Genomic DNA, 16,765 nt, shown 5'->3' on the forward strand with positions numbered 1-16,765 from the left:
CTTTAGCTGTATTTCTAAATATCAGGCAGTAAAAATTCCAAAAAAACTTTAAAGGTTGTCAAATCTGCAAAACATAAATATATATATGTACAAATGCACACATATGTGGAAAGAAAGAAATAAAGGCACTGAGAGAAGAAGGGAGAAGCATATTATATTTAGATGTATGTATACTATGCATACATATAAATATGTAATTTTTTCAGGACCTTTACCAAGATGTGTGATCTGCTTTGACCAATGCTCACCAGCGTACTTTGCAATTTTGTTCTCAATTATTTTAGACAGAATTACAGTGATCTTTATTCATCCAAAAGAAAGCATAATGTTCTGTCCAAACACACCAACACATGCAGTTCTCTATGATTCAAATCCTCATGAGTTTTGCCTGAGCTGGAGTTGCCTCTACTCCAAAAGAATCATTTCTGCCATTACATAAATGTTGTCATTTTGGGGTGAAATACAGCAACTGTGTGGTTAAGGACAGAAACACTTAAAATAAACCAGGCCCAGGTCTGAAATGTGGTGTGTCTGATGGTGATCAGCAGGGAGAATTTTGGTCAGGGAATAGGTTTTTTCCTCCAGGTCTTTATCTTGCAAAAAATTCCACAGGTTGTTAGCACCTACAAGCTGGTTTACCTCATGGTCAAAAGTTATCTACTCCTACCACACAAAGCCATTAAGATTGCACTTTAGGTGCAATTCAGTGATTCTAAGGACTGTCACTCCTTCAATCTGCTACCACTTGCTTGCAGCATTTGAAGCTTGAACATCTGCATCGCATTGGAGAAGGAATGGAAGCTAGGTATTGACCAGACCTGACTGCTCACGAGAGCTCAGAGACAGATGAGACAACCTCCTTCTTCCACAGATAAGGAGAAATCTGGCTTTTTTTACTCCACTTACTAGACAGACAGGAAAATTACTCCTTCAAGGTAGAGCAAGAGCAATTGCACTATCCCCTTAATCAGTACTTGCAGCATATCAAGCTCATCATCTTGATGGTAATAGCTGTTTGACAAGTCAGGATAAAAGTGATAGTCTTCTGAAAATGAGATAACAATCTAGTTTAAAAAAGGAACCAAAAGAAAAGAAAGGAAGGGAAAAAAAAGGAAAGATATGACCCGGTGTGAGGTGTCTTTTTATTTAATTTCATCCAAGGATAACAGTTTACCCAAAAATGTCTTCTGTGAGTCACATACAGTATTTCAATCTGTCATCTTGTATTGACCTGGCTAACATGGAAATATACTGCACTGAGCTTTTGTCAGTCTTACCAGCTTGGTCTAAAATCTGATGATTTCTTTTTTAGATCATAACTGTGCTGAGCTATCTGCTTCCACTTTCTTCTCTCACACGCAGAGAGCTCAAAATGGAAAATTCATCCAAATGCAAAAAGAAACAGCATGATCTGGCTCACAGCTCCTCAGAAGTACAGGCAAAATTGAATTTTACTGTTTTCCTAAAAATGAAGGCCCAGAGTCAAGCCAATGCTATCAAGGAAAAGGGAAATGGCTGCAGTAGAACAGGAATGGCAAGAGCCAGGCAGAGCAACAACATGGAAATGTGCTTTTTCTTCTGTTATAGCAACTGTAATACTACTTTTTTTTAGCAACAATTACTTTTAAAAGTTATTTACAAACTTTCAAAAGAATCAACTGCAAGAAATGGCTTGCATACATAGATAGTTTCCAAAATAATTATTACATTAAATATTAATTTAATAGTTATGTCATTAAATATTTAAAATATACAATTATTCTGTAGCTGAATCGGTAGCAGAAATTAGTTCAGCTTTGCAATGGTTAATTCTGAGAAAAGATACCAGTTGGTCAGGTTGCTGCTCTTTAACTGCTGAAGTGTCTTTGAGAATTTAGTTTCCAATTCAAATATTTATTATGTCAGAATTAGTTTTCTGGGAACCTTCTCTGCTCTTCTCTTTAGGGTAACTAAAAGAACAAAGTAAAATTCCCATGCTGGTGTATGAGTATTCCTGACAGTGAACTTAGTTCCTGGAAGAAGAGGGAGAGAAAATACATTTAAAGAAAATGTATTTAAAACTGAATAAATCTTCACAGGGCTTTGCTTGAACATTTTGTCTCCTCTGGTATTTGCTCTGCTCTGGTTGTTGCTTCTCATGCTTCAGTGATCAATCTCTCTATACTGTTAAAGCTGTGGCACCAGGAAACTCTCGTAAACCACAGCAAATTCTGAGAAATCCAGTGGGATTTCTGCTGGGTAGCCCAGCAGTGGGATCAGAGCTTTCTTACTGAACCTCTCCTCCTCAGAAAAAAAAACCAAAAAAAACAAAAAGAACAAAAAGCCCATACCTACCCAGAACAATGGTCTGTTTTTCAGCTGGAAAAGGAGTATCTCATGGAAGCCACGCTATGCAATGTGTGATCTTAGAAGTTGTGCCAAATGGCCACCAGAACAGGAAGCGGAGAATGGCCAGGCATATGTTCTTACAGGGTGTTCAGCAGATTAAAGGCTTACCTGAGACTGATCACAAAAGCAATCCTGAAAAAATGAAGCTGGGATTTTTACAAACATGACCTTCCTTGCAAGATTTGCAGAAAGTTGTCCCTGTGCATGGCAGTGGGGTTAGAGCTACATGATCTTTAAGGCCCTTTCCAACCTAAAACATTCTGTGATCCTATAATTTCCAGCGTTTTCAAAACCCACAGGGAATTGGGTCCTTTTAAACCTGTTTTTGAAATCCATGGTGTCAACAAGGTAGTTTGCACCTTTTATTTTCCTACACATTTTCTTAACTTGGTAATGCCCTTTACCTTCAGCTCTTTGCACTAGCAGGACCTTCAGATCCCAGCCAAAGTCCTACAAACACGCAGCACTACATTTGTTGTTGAGAAGACCTTGCAATCTAAACAGCTTAGACAAGGTAAGAAGAGAAATGGAATCACATTAAGGGATAATGATTTGTCCATGCTCTTAAAGAACTCCTTGGCACCAAAGTAAGCCCAGCTCTCTGCCTGAGGCCTTACTGTCAGCTCGCCAAACAGATATGGAAGGACTAATAAAAGTCAGTCAATATTTAGATGGTGCCACAGTAGCTTATTATTTAATGAAACTGAGTAGGAAAGTAGGAAAGTAGACACAGTGCATCTAAAGATCTGTATTTCAGCAGAATCCTTCCTTTATGAAGATGAATAGGGAAGCACTGGGATAAGGAGCATCTCTTTCACTGCCTGATAACACTTAAGACAAAGTATTTTGAACAACGATAATTGTGCCTCAGACTTCTACACTGCTTTATGACAGAGAAAATATTGCCTCAGATACTTAATTTCTTCCTGGAAGAATGTTTTATACCGGCTACTTGTTGATACCCATTTCTATTTTATTTTTCTGTCCTCTGGTTTGTTTCTGCTTTCAGCAGTGTGTTGCAAGTTCTTTATCCTGATCTATAATCCCGATGTGGTGAGGTGGGAGTTTTTACCAGCATGACAGTATGTCTGTCTCCTGCACAACACAGCCCCTTAGCAGGACCTCTGCTCAGCATAAAGAGGTTATCTCTGAATACAGATAAGTAGCTGCCGAAGGCCAGTTAGAAGATTTTTGGAGAAGTGCTGGTCACAGGCAGGCGAGGTGTCTAACCCACATTCTACCCCAGTGACATGAGAAACTCTGTAACTTATATCATTCTGAGTAATGTTCTCCATCACACGCAATTCACCTTCCTTTCTTTTTTTTTTCCCTTTTCAGCTGGCTTTGTTGTTTGCGTGGTGTCAGTAGGAATGTGCTTGGAGCAGAGTTATATGGCATCATTTGGAGAAACATTGCGTTAATAACCAGAGTTCAAGGGCAAAGGATATAAACGGAGCAAATTACAAGTCTGAGCAGATATATGGCTTTTGCTAAAAGGGACACAGGCTGCTACTTTTATTTACTGGGTGCTGGAGCACTTGCAAAAAGGTGCAAGAAAACATGAATACATTTTTAACTGATACTTGGTGGTTTAGAAAAACAATGCAAATTTTTTAATTTAGAGAGAAAGGCTGTTTTAGGGTAAAAATAAATTTAAAATTGCCTGTCCTTGTAGTGACTTTGTATTTTTTAGCCCTACACTCCTCAAGTGCTAGCATCATTCAGATGTCAGTGACCCAACTTTGCCCTGAGTGAAATTTGGAGGTATTAAAGCAGACATTAACAATAAAACAATGGCAGGTTCAGAGCAAGCATTCATCTAACCTCTACTGTAATTAAGTTTCAGCTTTGAATGCCTCAGTCCACTCCCTTGATCCTCTGGGTTCAGGCACCACCTCTCCGTTATCTCTGGATTAGGTGTCGAATCTCCTGCCTCCGTGACTCAGCACAAACCCCAAACCCCAGTCCCTGGAGGGATCAAAGTCTGCTAAAAGGCTGAGGAGTTTCAGGCAAATTCTGTCAAGCTTGTCACAGGGTGGGATTATTTCATTTCACAGCCTGTAATACAATTTCATGTACTGCTATTGACTGTGGCAATAACTAACTGGAACATTTTGTTTATCTGATTTTCTGAGGCTGCAGATTCATCACTAGTTTTATTTCATTTTTTCTTAAGTGTTTCATAATTTATTTTTCTAAACTACAAGATACTACTGAAATTCATTTTTCTCCTATTGCTAGACATACATTACTGCTGATTACCAAGCAAGATATATAATGTAGCCTATAAATAATAATCTCCTCTGGTGAAAGGATATCCAAAATAAAATCTTTCCTATTTCAAATTCTTTGACTCTCTATTTTTGTAAAATCAGCTCATTCTTCAAGTATTGTTTTTACAGCTTGTTCTACAAGTGTGCAAAGAGAAAAAAAAAAAAAAAAACCCACACCAAAAACCAAAGAGTTTAAAAAATGAATTTTCTGAAAACATCTGGTCTCGCTCCTTTGTCACAGTGCCACAGAAAATATTTCATCTAGCAAATTACAGGTGATTTTTAAACACACAGAAGTTAGGAAAATATTAAGGAAGATTTACTCCCATCTAAGAAATGTTTTATGATACAAAAATGAGTACAAAAATTAGTATGTAGAAAAAAGATAGGAAAAATCACAATATTTGTGGGGAAGAAGAATGCTAGGGGAGTGTTTAATTTCATAATATTCACCAAAACCCCGAAATTCTCTTATATTTGCTGTTTGCAATTTAAAGGACACTTCCTTGCATGGTGGTTTCTGAGCTGACGTTTTTACACAAAATAAAAATCTTACTATGATTTTAATGCCATAACATACAACAACAGCTGTGCACATCGGAGCAAGATATAAGTAAGAAAAACAGAAACTGGCTATTTAAGTAGGCGATTGAATTCTGAAGGGTTTATTTAATTATTTTTATTTTTTTTTAATACGCTGTGCGCCGCTCACAGCAGCAATCACAGTTTAACTCACGGATCGGCAGAGTTGTATTTTATAACCAGTGGAAGCACCTGGGCTTTTTGGGGATCTGTGAGCCGACTGCAGTGGCAGCACAAGCCAAGCCACGCTGGGGAAGCGGGTTTTCTCCCCGCTCTGCAACATGAAGCCTATCCAGTTTCCCATATGACATATTCTTTTCTCCCACTGGGACACAATAGAAACTAATCTTCGACATCTAAACATTCGGAGTCGAGTCCTTTTGTTGAGTCTTTTTATTCATTTCAGCCGGTGCCGGCGCAGCACAGAGCCCACGTGTATTTACATACACGAAGAACCCCGCTGCTCCGGACTCTCCGCTCAGAAGACAGGGCAATTAATCATCCCCAAATCCTCCCGCCGTGCGCGCCGCGGCTCCGACAGGCAGCATTACCAATCAACCAGGGCAGGTGGGACGCGGGCCGGCAGGACAGCCTTGCACCCTGACCTGGCACCGGTGTGCTCTCTTCCTCTCCCCCTCTCATTGCTGAGTAAGAATAACGCTGTTAACGGTGTCCTTGTAATCAGCTAAACATATTAAAGTCATGAACGGACAGGTATCGCTTTTGTGTATTTGGGAGGTCGAGGTTTCTCTCTCTCTGTCGATATTTCTGAGGTGAGAGTGTGGAAATCCAGAGAGCTGAAATCCACCCACTATTGTAGAAAAAAAACTAGGTGATTTTGTGATAGTTTTCCGTTTGAGAACTGAATTTGCCTTGGTCAGCATGTGTTGCCTTTTGTAAACCAAAACCATCTGAGAGCCAGCGAGATGTTTTTGTGACAAAATAATTACCAGGGACTGACCTGGTTAATTGTACCTAACAGCTAAAATGGTGTGACTGGCAGCTATGTGAGAGCCTTTATCCAAGGACCTTCCCTCCTGCCATAGCTACACGGCCATTAAAACACTCACCACCTCTGTCTCCCTGCTTTCCTTGCCCAACCTAATACCTGCCTTCTTCCCTGTCATGCCTGCTGCACTTTCATATTTGTATCATCCCTTTTTCTCAATCTCTGGACTTAAATTCCTGTCTCAAATACTGCCATTTGCTTTTAGTGTCTGTCCATTTAGCCCACGTGTGGGAGGACACCATCCCTGACAAGGTGTTTTTCCCTGGAGCAGCCATACCTGTGCTCACGGAGACAGGGAAGTCAGTGGAAAGACACCCATGAACACACTGAGCTCAGAGTTAAGCCCATAAATTTGTTACCAAAGGTGTCTTATTCCTCTTTGTAAATTATAGGCACCATTGAAAATAGCTCAATAAAAGCAGTAAAAGTCAATTGTTAATGATATTTGGAATATTCATTCTCCAGAAATGTAACTTCTTGGTCAGGCTTCTTTCTTGAAGCTTCTCTTTTTTTCTTTTTTTATTTCTAAACATGACAGGTATTCTTTCTTTTCTTTCTTTCTTTTTTTTTTTTTTTTTTTTAAGTTGCTATTTCCAGCTCCTGGTGAGAATTGCCCTTCAGCTGCATTGTGCTAAGAGCATCTGTGATTTTGTCATTAAATGTTATGCAGATTAGGATGCGCCAGGACGGGACATAGTTGTGTTTGGAGCTGAATTAAAGTTTTGAACATTCTTAGTTGGTTTTAATTAATACAGTGGCAAAACATGCCATTTTTTTCATATGCAAATTGCAAATGGCTTCCTTTTAAAAAAAATTAATTATGACACTAGAGATGTATTTGTTACAACGTATATTGCAATTGTTCATGGCATTTTGAAGCAAAAAAAGTCAGTGACTATGATATATGATGTCAGTTGACTATAATTAGTTTTCAACGAATCTTGAAATATACATACCTTTAATATTCATATACTGAATAATTTAATATTTTAAAAACCTGTCCAAGTCTCTTGGAGAAAGAATATAGAAGATCATGAAGTGCAACAGAGTTTTCTAGCTCCACTTCTGTTGCATGTTTTGGGACAAAAATAATCCAAAACCAAGAAAACATCTTGGAGATAGGAGAAAAGTATGTCTTAAGTACAGATAAACCACATTGTTCTGCACCTTCCTTTCCAGGAAAGGCAGCTGACTGTATCCCTTATCTCTAATCATACCCAAGAAATGGCTGATCTCTTAGGCAGAAATTGGGCAGTGTACAGAAAACTTGACAAAAACAGGTTTTTGAGGCGTGGGAGATGGGGAAAAGCTGGAATGATTCCTTGTCTGCATGAAATGATGACATTTGTGTCCCTGCAGAGGACCTACTCCTTTTGTTTAGCACCAGCTTACCTAAGCTATCCTATTGATTTTAAATCAATAGCAGTTTCAAGGTCAAAGGAGGTCTAGGCACTGTTCTCCAGGTCTGGGATGTACATCCACTCTGGCCCAAAATCGTTACTGATGTAAATCCAGAGAGCTGGGCTCATCAACCCTCCGTCACCTGCTCCCAGGCAATGCAAAAGGGAAACAGCCTCAACAAGCTACAGAGGTCTTGCTAAGGATTTTCTTCCCCCCTGCCCCATAACACTGACAGTCTGCTTCTAAGGAAAAAAAAAAAAAAAAAAAAAAAAAAAAAAAAAAAAAAAAAAGAGGAGAAAAAAAAGCCCTTTTTTGGCATGGAAATTGCTTATCTCTGGAGTGCAAATCATAAATCATTCACAAAGATAGTAGTGACTCCAGCCTTTGAGTGTTACTTTGTTAACAGCACAAACTGGTACAAACCAAAAGGAAGAGAAATTAACATTTGAACCATATTGTTTCTGAAGGGCTGGGAGAGCCCTCGCGAGCCTTGGCTCTGCCTTTGTGATGTCACTCCTGGCGCGGGATGAGGCACTGCTGAACTCTGGTCCCCAGTTCAGTCTCAGAGCCTTGCTTGGAGGGTGATACTGTGCAATCTGTCTGCTTTTCAGACAAAATTGGGAATGAAGAACATTCCTCTGACTCTCTCAGCACTTCTTTCAATTAGCATTTTTTTCTTCTTTAGTATGGATCCCTTGAGTTTAGCATCCCTGCATTCCACATTTTTGATTGCACAGGCATTTCTTTATTAAAAAAGGGGGCAGTGTACAGAAATGCTAGCCTTCTACTAATTATCACTTGTTTTCCAGATAAATAAATATTTGATCAATTGCTGTAGTGGTCTGATTATAAATTGTCTTTCAGGCTTTACCTCAGAGTACTAGAATATTATTTAATAGTAATTTCCAAGGGACATTGCCAATTTGACACCGGGTAATTTTTAATACATTAAAAGCACTGTATATAAAACACCAAATCATAAAGACTTAGTCAAAATTTTGCATTTTAATTACCCTATTAAGAAAAAAAAAAGTTCTGTGGTGGTTTTGTAGGTTTTTTCCTTTAGCTTCCCTATGCTGAGGAATGAGTCCCAGAGAACTAGGGGAAAGTGAAACTAAGTTGCTGTAACAGGAAGAGTAGATCGGGCGATCCAAAACTCAAGGGAACAAAACTTCAAAAAATAGAACAAAACACACTCTTCCTCCTAATCCCCTTGATTTACAATAACTTTACTTACATTTTAATATGATTTATATAAAATCAATCTAATTTTTAAGTTGACATGTCTTAAAATCTATGCATATGGCGAAAGAGAGAGAGAGAAAATCTAAAGTTTTCATCATGGCACGGAGACAGCATTTAGGTTTTGATCCTTCTGCCAATGAAATCAGTTGCAAAACTGCTGCCAGATTCCCACGAGGGAATCAATTCCTTTAGAAGTAACAGCAGCAACAAGGCTCGTCACAATCTGCACCCAACACCAACACCCCTTCCCACCAGACCACCAAGCTTCCCCAAAGGTGCGGCTCCTGGGGTGGGGTTTGGGGGGCAGGGGTGGTGAGTTTCTGGCTCTGTGCTCTTTTCCTTTCACAGTATTCTGTTCCTGACTGAGACAGCCTGGCCTTTCACAGGCATTGATTCCCCCATCTCGAGGCCAGCCAAGGTGGACACCTTTGCTTCTGAAATGATGCCCTGCTGCAGGCACCAGAGGAGAATTCAATTTCCAGCTCCAAGCATATACGACGGCAGAACTCCTCCACAATTAGGATGATGGTTGTTATTATTCTACTTTTATTAAGCAAGCTCCAGCCTCTGCTTTCCAGTCTTAGCTTTTACTTACAGTAATCAATTTTTCAGTATAACTGGCTGTAATTGTTAGCCAGATATTGAGCCTTCATGGTGCTTAGACAGAGCATGCTACTGTGAAGCATCTTCCCCATACTTCTCAGACAGATGGGTAATAATACTATACATTAATACCTCCACATTGGTTTATGTGTGTTTGACCACAGCGCTGGCATAATTATTTTTCCTCAGTAAAAGCTATTAGAGATCTATTTGGTAGGTTTTACGATCAATAGCTCCTGTGATATTTGTGTAGCAGGCCCAGAATAATCAATTGAAGGTCATATAAAGTAAATTACCATCCTCCTATAATGATTCTTTTTTCTAGATGAGAATGGGTTTTATTATTTCATCAGGAGAGCCCTCTCAATGTGTGCTTCTTTTTTTTTTTTTTTTTTTTTCTTTCTTCAGAGAGAGAAATAAATGTTGTGGGTGTATTTTGAAATGTGGTATTAATGTCTATTATCTAAATTTATATTACTAGATTATTGAATTAGTGGATGCCAACATGTGGAATAATTTTATATGCTTGGTGACACAATAAATAGCCAGTCGTGAGGGTATCCTGGCCAGTATGTTGTTGCAGGTGACTTAGCTAAAGCCATTTCTCAGTACATTTAACACTGGTCAGGCACTGCTCTGGATACAGGGGGTCACTGGTTGGTCACAGAGCCACAGTCCTGATTCCTGGAGGGGCAATTTCCCCCCCACGCTGCTCTGCCGAGGCGTTTTCTCTGCTTCTCCCCAATACAGTCTCTAATGCCTGTAAAAACACAGCCCAGCCCCAGTCCTGCGACTCCTTATTTCAGTTACAAAGTGCTGGAAGTGGGGAGGGAAATTTAGCAATGTGGGAGATCCCTGAGAGCCCCCATCTCCATCCCCACTGACCAGAAGGAGATGCCTGTGGATACTCTTGACCTTGGCTGCCCAACAAGGCTAGGGCTGTTTTGGAGATGGAAACACAATTGCACAAACATGCTTTTCCTTTCCAATGGACTATGTGTGTGGTCACAGTCAGTTGGATGAATTTTAATTTCCAACTGACTCCCATCACACATAAATGTAGCATTCATACAGTTTATCCTCTTATTTAGTACTAAAAGGTGGCTATGGGACTCTTTGTCCCCTCTTGTCTGAAAATCTTTGCACCCCTGAATTTAGTCCATGGAAGGCTGCTGCCTTCCCCATGAACAAAACTAGTTCTAACATCTTTAGGAAGACACCAGCTTCATTGAAATAGAACTACCTACCCTCATGTGATCCCAGTCAGCACCATGTTTGAATAACTCATTGAGATTAATTAAATGACTTCTCCTAAAAACACATGAAGTATAGTAGCATTGCATGAGTGCTCCAAAGAGGTGAAAGAAGGATGCTTAAATGAGCAATTTCCACCGAGGAATGTTGTTTCATCAAAACTATTTATTAAAAAAGGCAATCATGAACAATTAGGGCTAGGGAAACTGAGGCACAAGGGAATTAAAATAAATTTTTTTATTTTGTATGGAATGGTTTGTGGTTTAAACAGTCACTGAAAAAAATCTTTTACAGCTTCCAGCTGGGTATTTCATTCACTGGACCAGCCCTCCTTTCCAGGAAAAGGAAGTCACATTTCAAAGTAATTATAGCGAAAAGACCCCAAGTCCCTCACTGTTGCAAAAGGCTGCCCAGAATCTATTCAACATGAATCATTTTAATCTCTTTTTTTTTTTTTTCTTGTCTAGAAATGATTGGCAAATGTTAACACAGAAAGAACCACAACCGGACATTTAGAGATGATAAAGTGAAACAGTTGGGAAAAGAACAGAGCTCAAAGAATAGATGCCAGGCGGAGCAGGTTGGAAAATCCACTCATCTGCTCTACCTGCCACCATCCTCTTGCAGGATGAAGTAGTCCCTTCAATCTGGGTTCTTTCCCCTCACATATGAGCAAGAGATCCCACAATCTCTGTCCTTCAATACTGAATTCTCCTACCCAGGCTGACTGCTTCAGTAGGGCTTTGCAAGGTTATGATTATGGGGAAAAAAGGGACATTTATTCCCAATGACACAAATTAATAGTTATCCTTTTTGGCTGAGGCATAAAGACCTCTTGAGACTGCTTTTTCAATAGGCTGAGGGTGGGTGCTGGTGCGTGTGGCACCTGTGCAGTGAGGTGCATTGCTTTGCAGTAGGAGAGTCTTTGTGCTGAGCCACAACTGTGGTCAAAATGGCTGAGAGAACTTTGCAGGGAGGAGGATTGCTCAGCTGGATGCCCCTGTAGGAAAGTAATAAGGCAAAAGTGTGGAAATACAGTGTCTGTTCCTCAGCCAGGAAGAAACGAGTGGGGCAGCCTCACACCTACCTGAAAGACTTAATGGAACAGAGGTTAAGACAAGGGAAGAAAAGCTTGTCCTGCTGCAGATGTTCTCACTGCCCAGGACACCACTCAGTGCCTCAGTTTCCCCAGATGTAGAAGTAGCACAAAAACACCCTGGAGAAAGAAAAGGCTTAATGCCTTCAAGGACTGCAGTGTCAGCATCCATGTGGCTCCATTTGGAAATACAGCTTCTCAGAATGAACAATGGAAATCCCGAGCAGCTGAGCTCCGGGGTCCTCCAGTTGCACAGCAAAACTCATTACAATATCCTTGTATTTATTTCCAGCTGCATGGCCAAGTGGACCCAAGGGCAACCTAACAGAGAGGAAAAAGGCCTAACATAACATCAAAGCGGCTCAAAACCCAGTGGATTGCCATTTCATCAGTGCTGTGTGACATCACTTTCCACATGACATCAGTCAATGACCCTCTTCCCCTCCACCCCCGCCTCCAATTTCTTTTTAAAAAGATGATGAAGCTGCTTGAAGTTCAACAGAAGTTTGGGGGGGAAGAAAAACAGACTCTGTATCCCTTCAGCTGAATATAACCCAATGTGCTACACAAACAATATTAACCAAAACAAAGCTAGCAGGAAACGTTTGCACACAGCATCTGTTATGATCACATAACCACCAGACAGATGTTTAATCCCAACTGCTAACATAAGATCATTTGTATGTTTGAAGAGGGAGAGATCCCATTTGGGTTCTTTCCCTTTTATTTATTTCTTTCCTAAAGGGGAAAAAATAATAAAGGGAGGGTGATTTTCTCAGCTGTGGGAAGCAATTTTGTTTTGTTATTGTTCTCTTTCTCCCCACTTTCACCATCAGCTGCAGAAAGGGAAGAAGCTGTTGCAGCCTCTTGCAAAGAAGGGAGCCTGAAAATTGTGTGGCCTGATAGCAGAGCTCCACACGATCCTTTTCCATCTTAAGGGACCAGAGCTGGGTTTCTCAGAGGGCTCATTAAATAATTCTGGTCCAATGAGGCAAAAAGGGAGGCCACACATGAAACAAGTATGGTGGTCTCAGCCAAGTTCCCGGGGAGCCGTGCCGCGGTTTCCCAGCACCACCCCGGATTCCCTCCGCCCTGGAAATTTCATCTACAAAAGTGAAAACAAACTCATTAACTCTACGTAGCTCTGCAAGGGTCACAAAAAGATGTCAGCGTTTTGTGTGGCCTTTTTTTTTCCATTTAGCAAAAAGCCAGACACCTACAAAGGGAAAAGAAGGTTTGAGCTCTTCAGCTGTGCTGAGGGATTATTTTACTTTTAATGATACCGGGAGGATTCAATGGAGATTTATGCAGATAGGAGAGATTATTAATAACACATTGCACTTCTATAGCACCTTCCATTCAGGGTTTCTCAAAGAACTTTCCAATCTGGAATGAATTGGTCTTTACACGCCCCTGGTGAGTGGAGTAACTGTCATTAGATTAGGAGGTAACTACTGCCATAATGAAAAATCAACCAGGGTATAAAATGTAAGTGGGATACCAGGCAGTGCTGGTCTCAGGACCTTGCTCTTCCATAGATCACATGTGACCATAGGAAAACCACTGAATTTCTCATTGTTTTAGTCCCCAAACAAAAAAACTGTTTCTATGCACAAACTGGGATTGTGGTTTTGTCTCTTTTTTTCTCTTGGGTGTTTGGATGATACAACCTGACCATTTTACTAGATAGCACCTATAGGGGTGACATAAAGAAACTGAGGCACAAATGTGAATGATGAAGTATCTCTATTTCCAGTCACTACTGAATCAGGAAAGCAAACCTTCAATTCTGACTCCTGGTCCTTTTTGAGGCACAAAACTCACTTTCTCCCACCTTGCAAATGTAGAAGACCTGTGAATGTTAAAAAGGAAAGTGAATCTCTTCCAGCACCTTAATATTCTTCTGCTGTCACTGGTTATCAGCGATGGGATTATAAGAGAAAATAAAAGCCAAAGTTTCCCATGGCTGGAAAATAACAGCTTTACTGTGCATTATTAAAGTAAATAGTAGTAGGCCAGAGAAGTAGTAGATTCTTGCATGCTGAATGAAAAAAACTAGAGGGGAAAAGAGAAATGAAAAGAGCATATCCAGCTAAAATAAGAAGGGGTTAACAATTTTCAGGCCTTTCGGCTGTGTGTGTGTTCGCACTGTGCACAGCAGAAATGCATTCACCTATGACATCCTTTGGCAAAAAAAAAAAGGGAAAAAAAAGAGAGAGGAAAAAAAAAAAGGCTACATCCCACAGTGAGGACAGTTGTCCCTACAGATTAGGAATATCCATCTTAATGTGCAACTTCCCCTGCACGGGTCAAAATTGCCAACAGCTTTAATGGGAGAAAATGCTCTGTTGACTGATTCATTTCCACGTTTTGTTCCTGCTGCTAGACGGGATATCCTGTAAGGTGGCGAAAAGGGAGGGAAAGCCAGCACTATATCAGTTTATGATTGACCATTATTATTATTATTATTGTTGTTGAGAATTTTTTTTACTCTGTTTTAAAGTTTGGTGTTCCATTTGTCTACTGCAATTCTCGTAATTTTTTTTTTTTAATTTTTTTTCTTCGAGAGGTAACAAGCGGTATCTCCGGGCTTGAACAGAGACACCCCAGCTTTGGCAGACAATAATAGTGATATATTAAGAAACTCTGCCTTGGATCTCTGTGCAGTCTTCTTCCTGCTTTTCCCATAGATCTTTTGCAGTCTCAACGGTGCCTTCAGATAATCAGGTAGCTGCATGCTCCATGGTAGGGTAGCTTCTGTCCAAGTGCTTTATACACTCCTCCTGTGCTGGGTCACAGGGACAGAAGGGATACATCCAGGAATCACAATAATGAGGAGAAAAGTCCAAGCAGGCTCTAATCCACAGAGCAGCACAGCTGTGCTAGCTCAGTACCCACCTGGGAGGTCATACCCCTTCCAGCACCTGCTGGGCCATGGCTGGGGTGGGTCAGGGAGGGGCACCGGTCCTTCACTTCATGTTTGCTGCTCTTCCTGCAGGATTGCAGGTCCCAGCCCCAGCCAAGGTCAGATAAAGCTGTTATACTACATGTGATTTTGCACAGTGGAGAGGCTGCTGTGCCATGGAGGCTGTCCCACAAGCACTCTTCCTCCACTACTCCTGGTTACTAGGTTGTCCCTGTCCTGTGGATGACTCTGTTGTGATCAAATATACATAAATTCCAGCTTATGATCTTGTCAGTTGCATATGTAGAGGTCAAAGGAAAACTCTGGGTCGCACATCCAGAGTGTCCCAATGTGTGATTTACACTTCTGAGCATTTTCTGTTCCTACTTAGGCCTGAGTAGCATCCTGCTGTTACCAGCCATATAGGACTAATCACCACTGAATGCTGTCAAGTAGTGGAAGGTCTGGAAGAGACGAATAGCTCATTTGATGCACTAATCTGATTTTGAAAGCAAATGGTTCTACATACTCTGACCCAAGGATAGAAAAAAATTACTTTAGTAAATAGGTATGGCTGTGCCATGAGAAGAAATAAATAATGTTGGGTGAAAGGCAACAAAATTTTATGAGAAAGCACTGGAAGAAGCCCTTTTCTGGAGAAAGTGTCTTCAAACACATACAAGACAACTCTAAAGACGAAAGAACATGGGAGGATGATACCACTGTTGTAGATTGAATTTACACCAGAAAAGAATTCTTACAGTAAGAACAGTAAAGAAACAGAATAAATTTCCTGGAGAGATAGTGGAGCCTCCATTGATGGAGGTCTTTAAGAATGGATTGGACAAGAATGTGTAAGGAATTATATAAATGCACTTGATTGTTCTTTAGGCAGAGAGATGACCTCTGGAGGTCCTTCCCCACCTTATTTTCCATGATTTCTCTGGGCAATCAGACAAATGATTGCTTGTTGAGCTCAATAATCGTGTAGGAAGCATAATGTAATTGAAAAATAATTGTAAAGAGAAGACAAGTGAAATGCATCTAATACAGGCTCATTCCCCCTCACCCACTGCCCTCAAAAAAAATCCCCAAAAGATAGGCCAGCCATGTAGCTAAGCAATCCTGCCAGCAGAGAGCTGATTACAGAGTACATATGACCATTTGTTTGAAAAATGCAATCTCAATTCAATGGGAAGTCAGGATGTTTGTTTTTATTCTAAAATGGGATGAAAAGTTGAAATATGAAGGAAAAAAAAGTCTTTGAGGAAGAAAATGTAGCCAGGATACGAATGTTTTTGACATTTTCAATCAAAACTAAACTCTTTGCCTGGAAATGTCAAATAAGAAAACATAATGCTTCTTTTCAAAATGTCGACATTTCGGACATTTCAAAATGTCGACATTTTAGAGATTTTTCAACACTTCCAAAAGTAGAAATGTCAAAATGTCAGTTGAAAATAAAACATTTCCTTTTGAATTTTCCCATCAGAAAATTAGAAATTTTCATCCAGTTTTGACATTTTCCCATAAAAAGATGTAAGAAGGTTGATTTTTTTTCTTTCCTGGAAAACCTACATTTTGCTGAGAAAATATTTCTGTTGAGGAATTTCAGCCAGCTTTGAAAAAGAGTGGAGCTGACTTAAAGTCCTCTTCAGCTGACTGCAGACATTGCAGCTTACTACGAATAGGATTGTGAAATGTTTATTCCTATGACTGGGGACATTTCCATGTAAGCCATTGCTTTGAAAAGGAAAAAATAAAAACCCTCAGTTATTCCTTTTCTCCCCCTGTGACCTGATCCCATCAGCGAAGCAATACTGGAAATGCGCCATAAATACTCAGAGCTGGTTTGCAGACCTGGAATAAAAGGCCTTTCCAGGAAGTTATTATCAATGACTCTAAGGAAAGGGGTCAGATCCTTGCTTCCTCACCGGCTCTGGAGAGCCCTGCCAGGCAACAGCAGGCAGGTGAGGGATGTCTCTTCCTGTCCTCTGGATTTTCTATCC

Source organism: Anomalospiza imberbis, chromosome 13 (genome assembly GCF_031753505.1).
Source record: "Anomalospiza imberbis isolate Cuckoo-Finch-1a 21T00152 chromosome 13, ASM3175350v1, whole genome shotgun sequence".
Lineage (NCBI taxonomy): Eukaryota > Metazoa > Chordata > Aves > Passeriformes > Viduidae > Anomalospiza > Anomalospiza imberbis.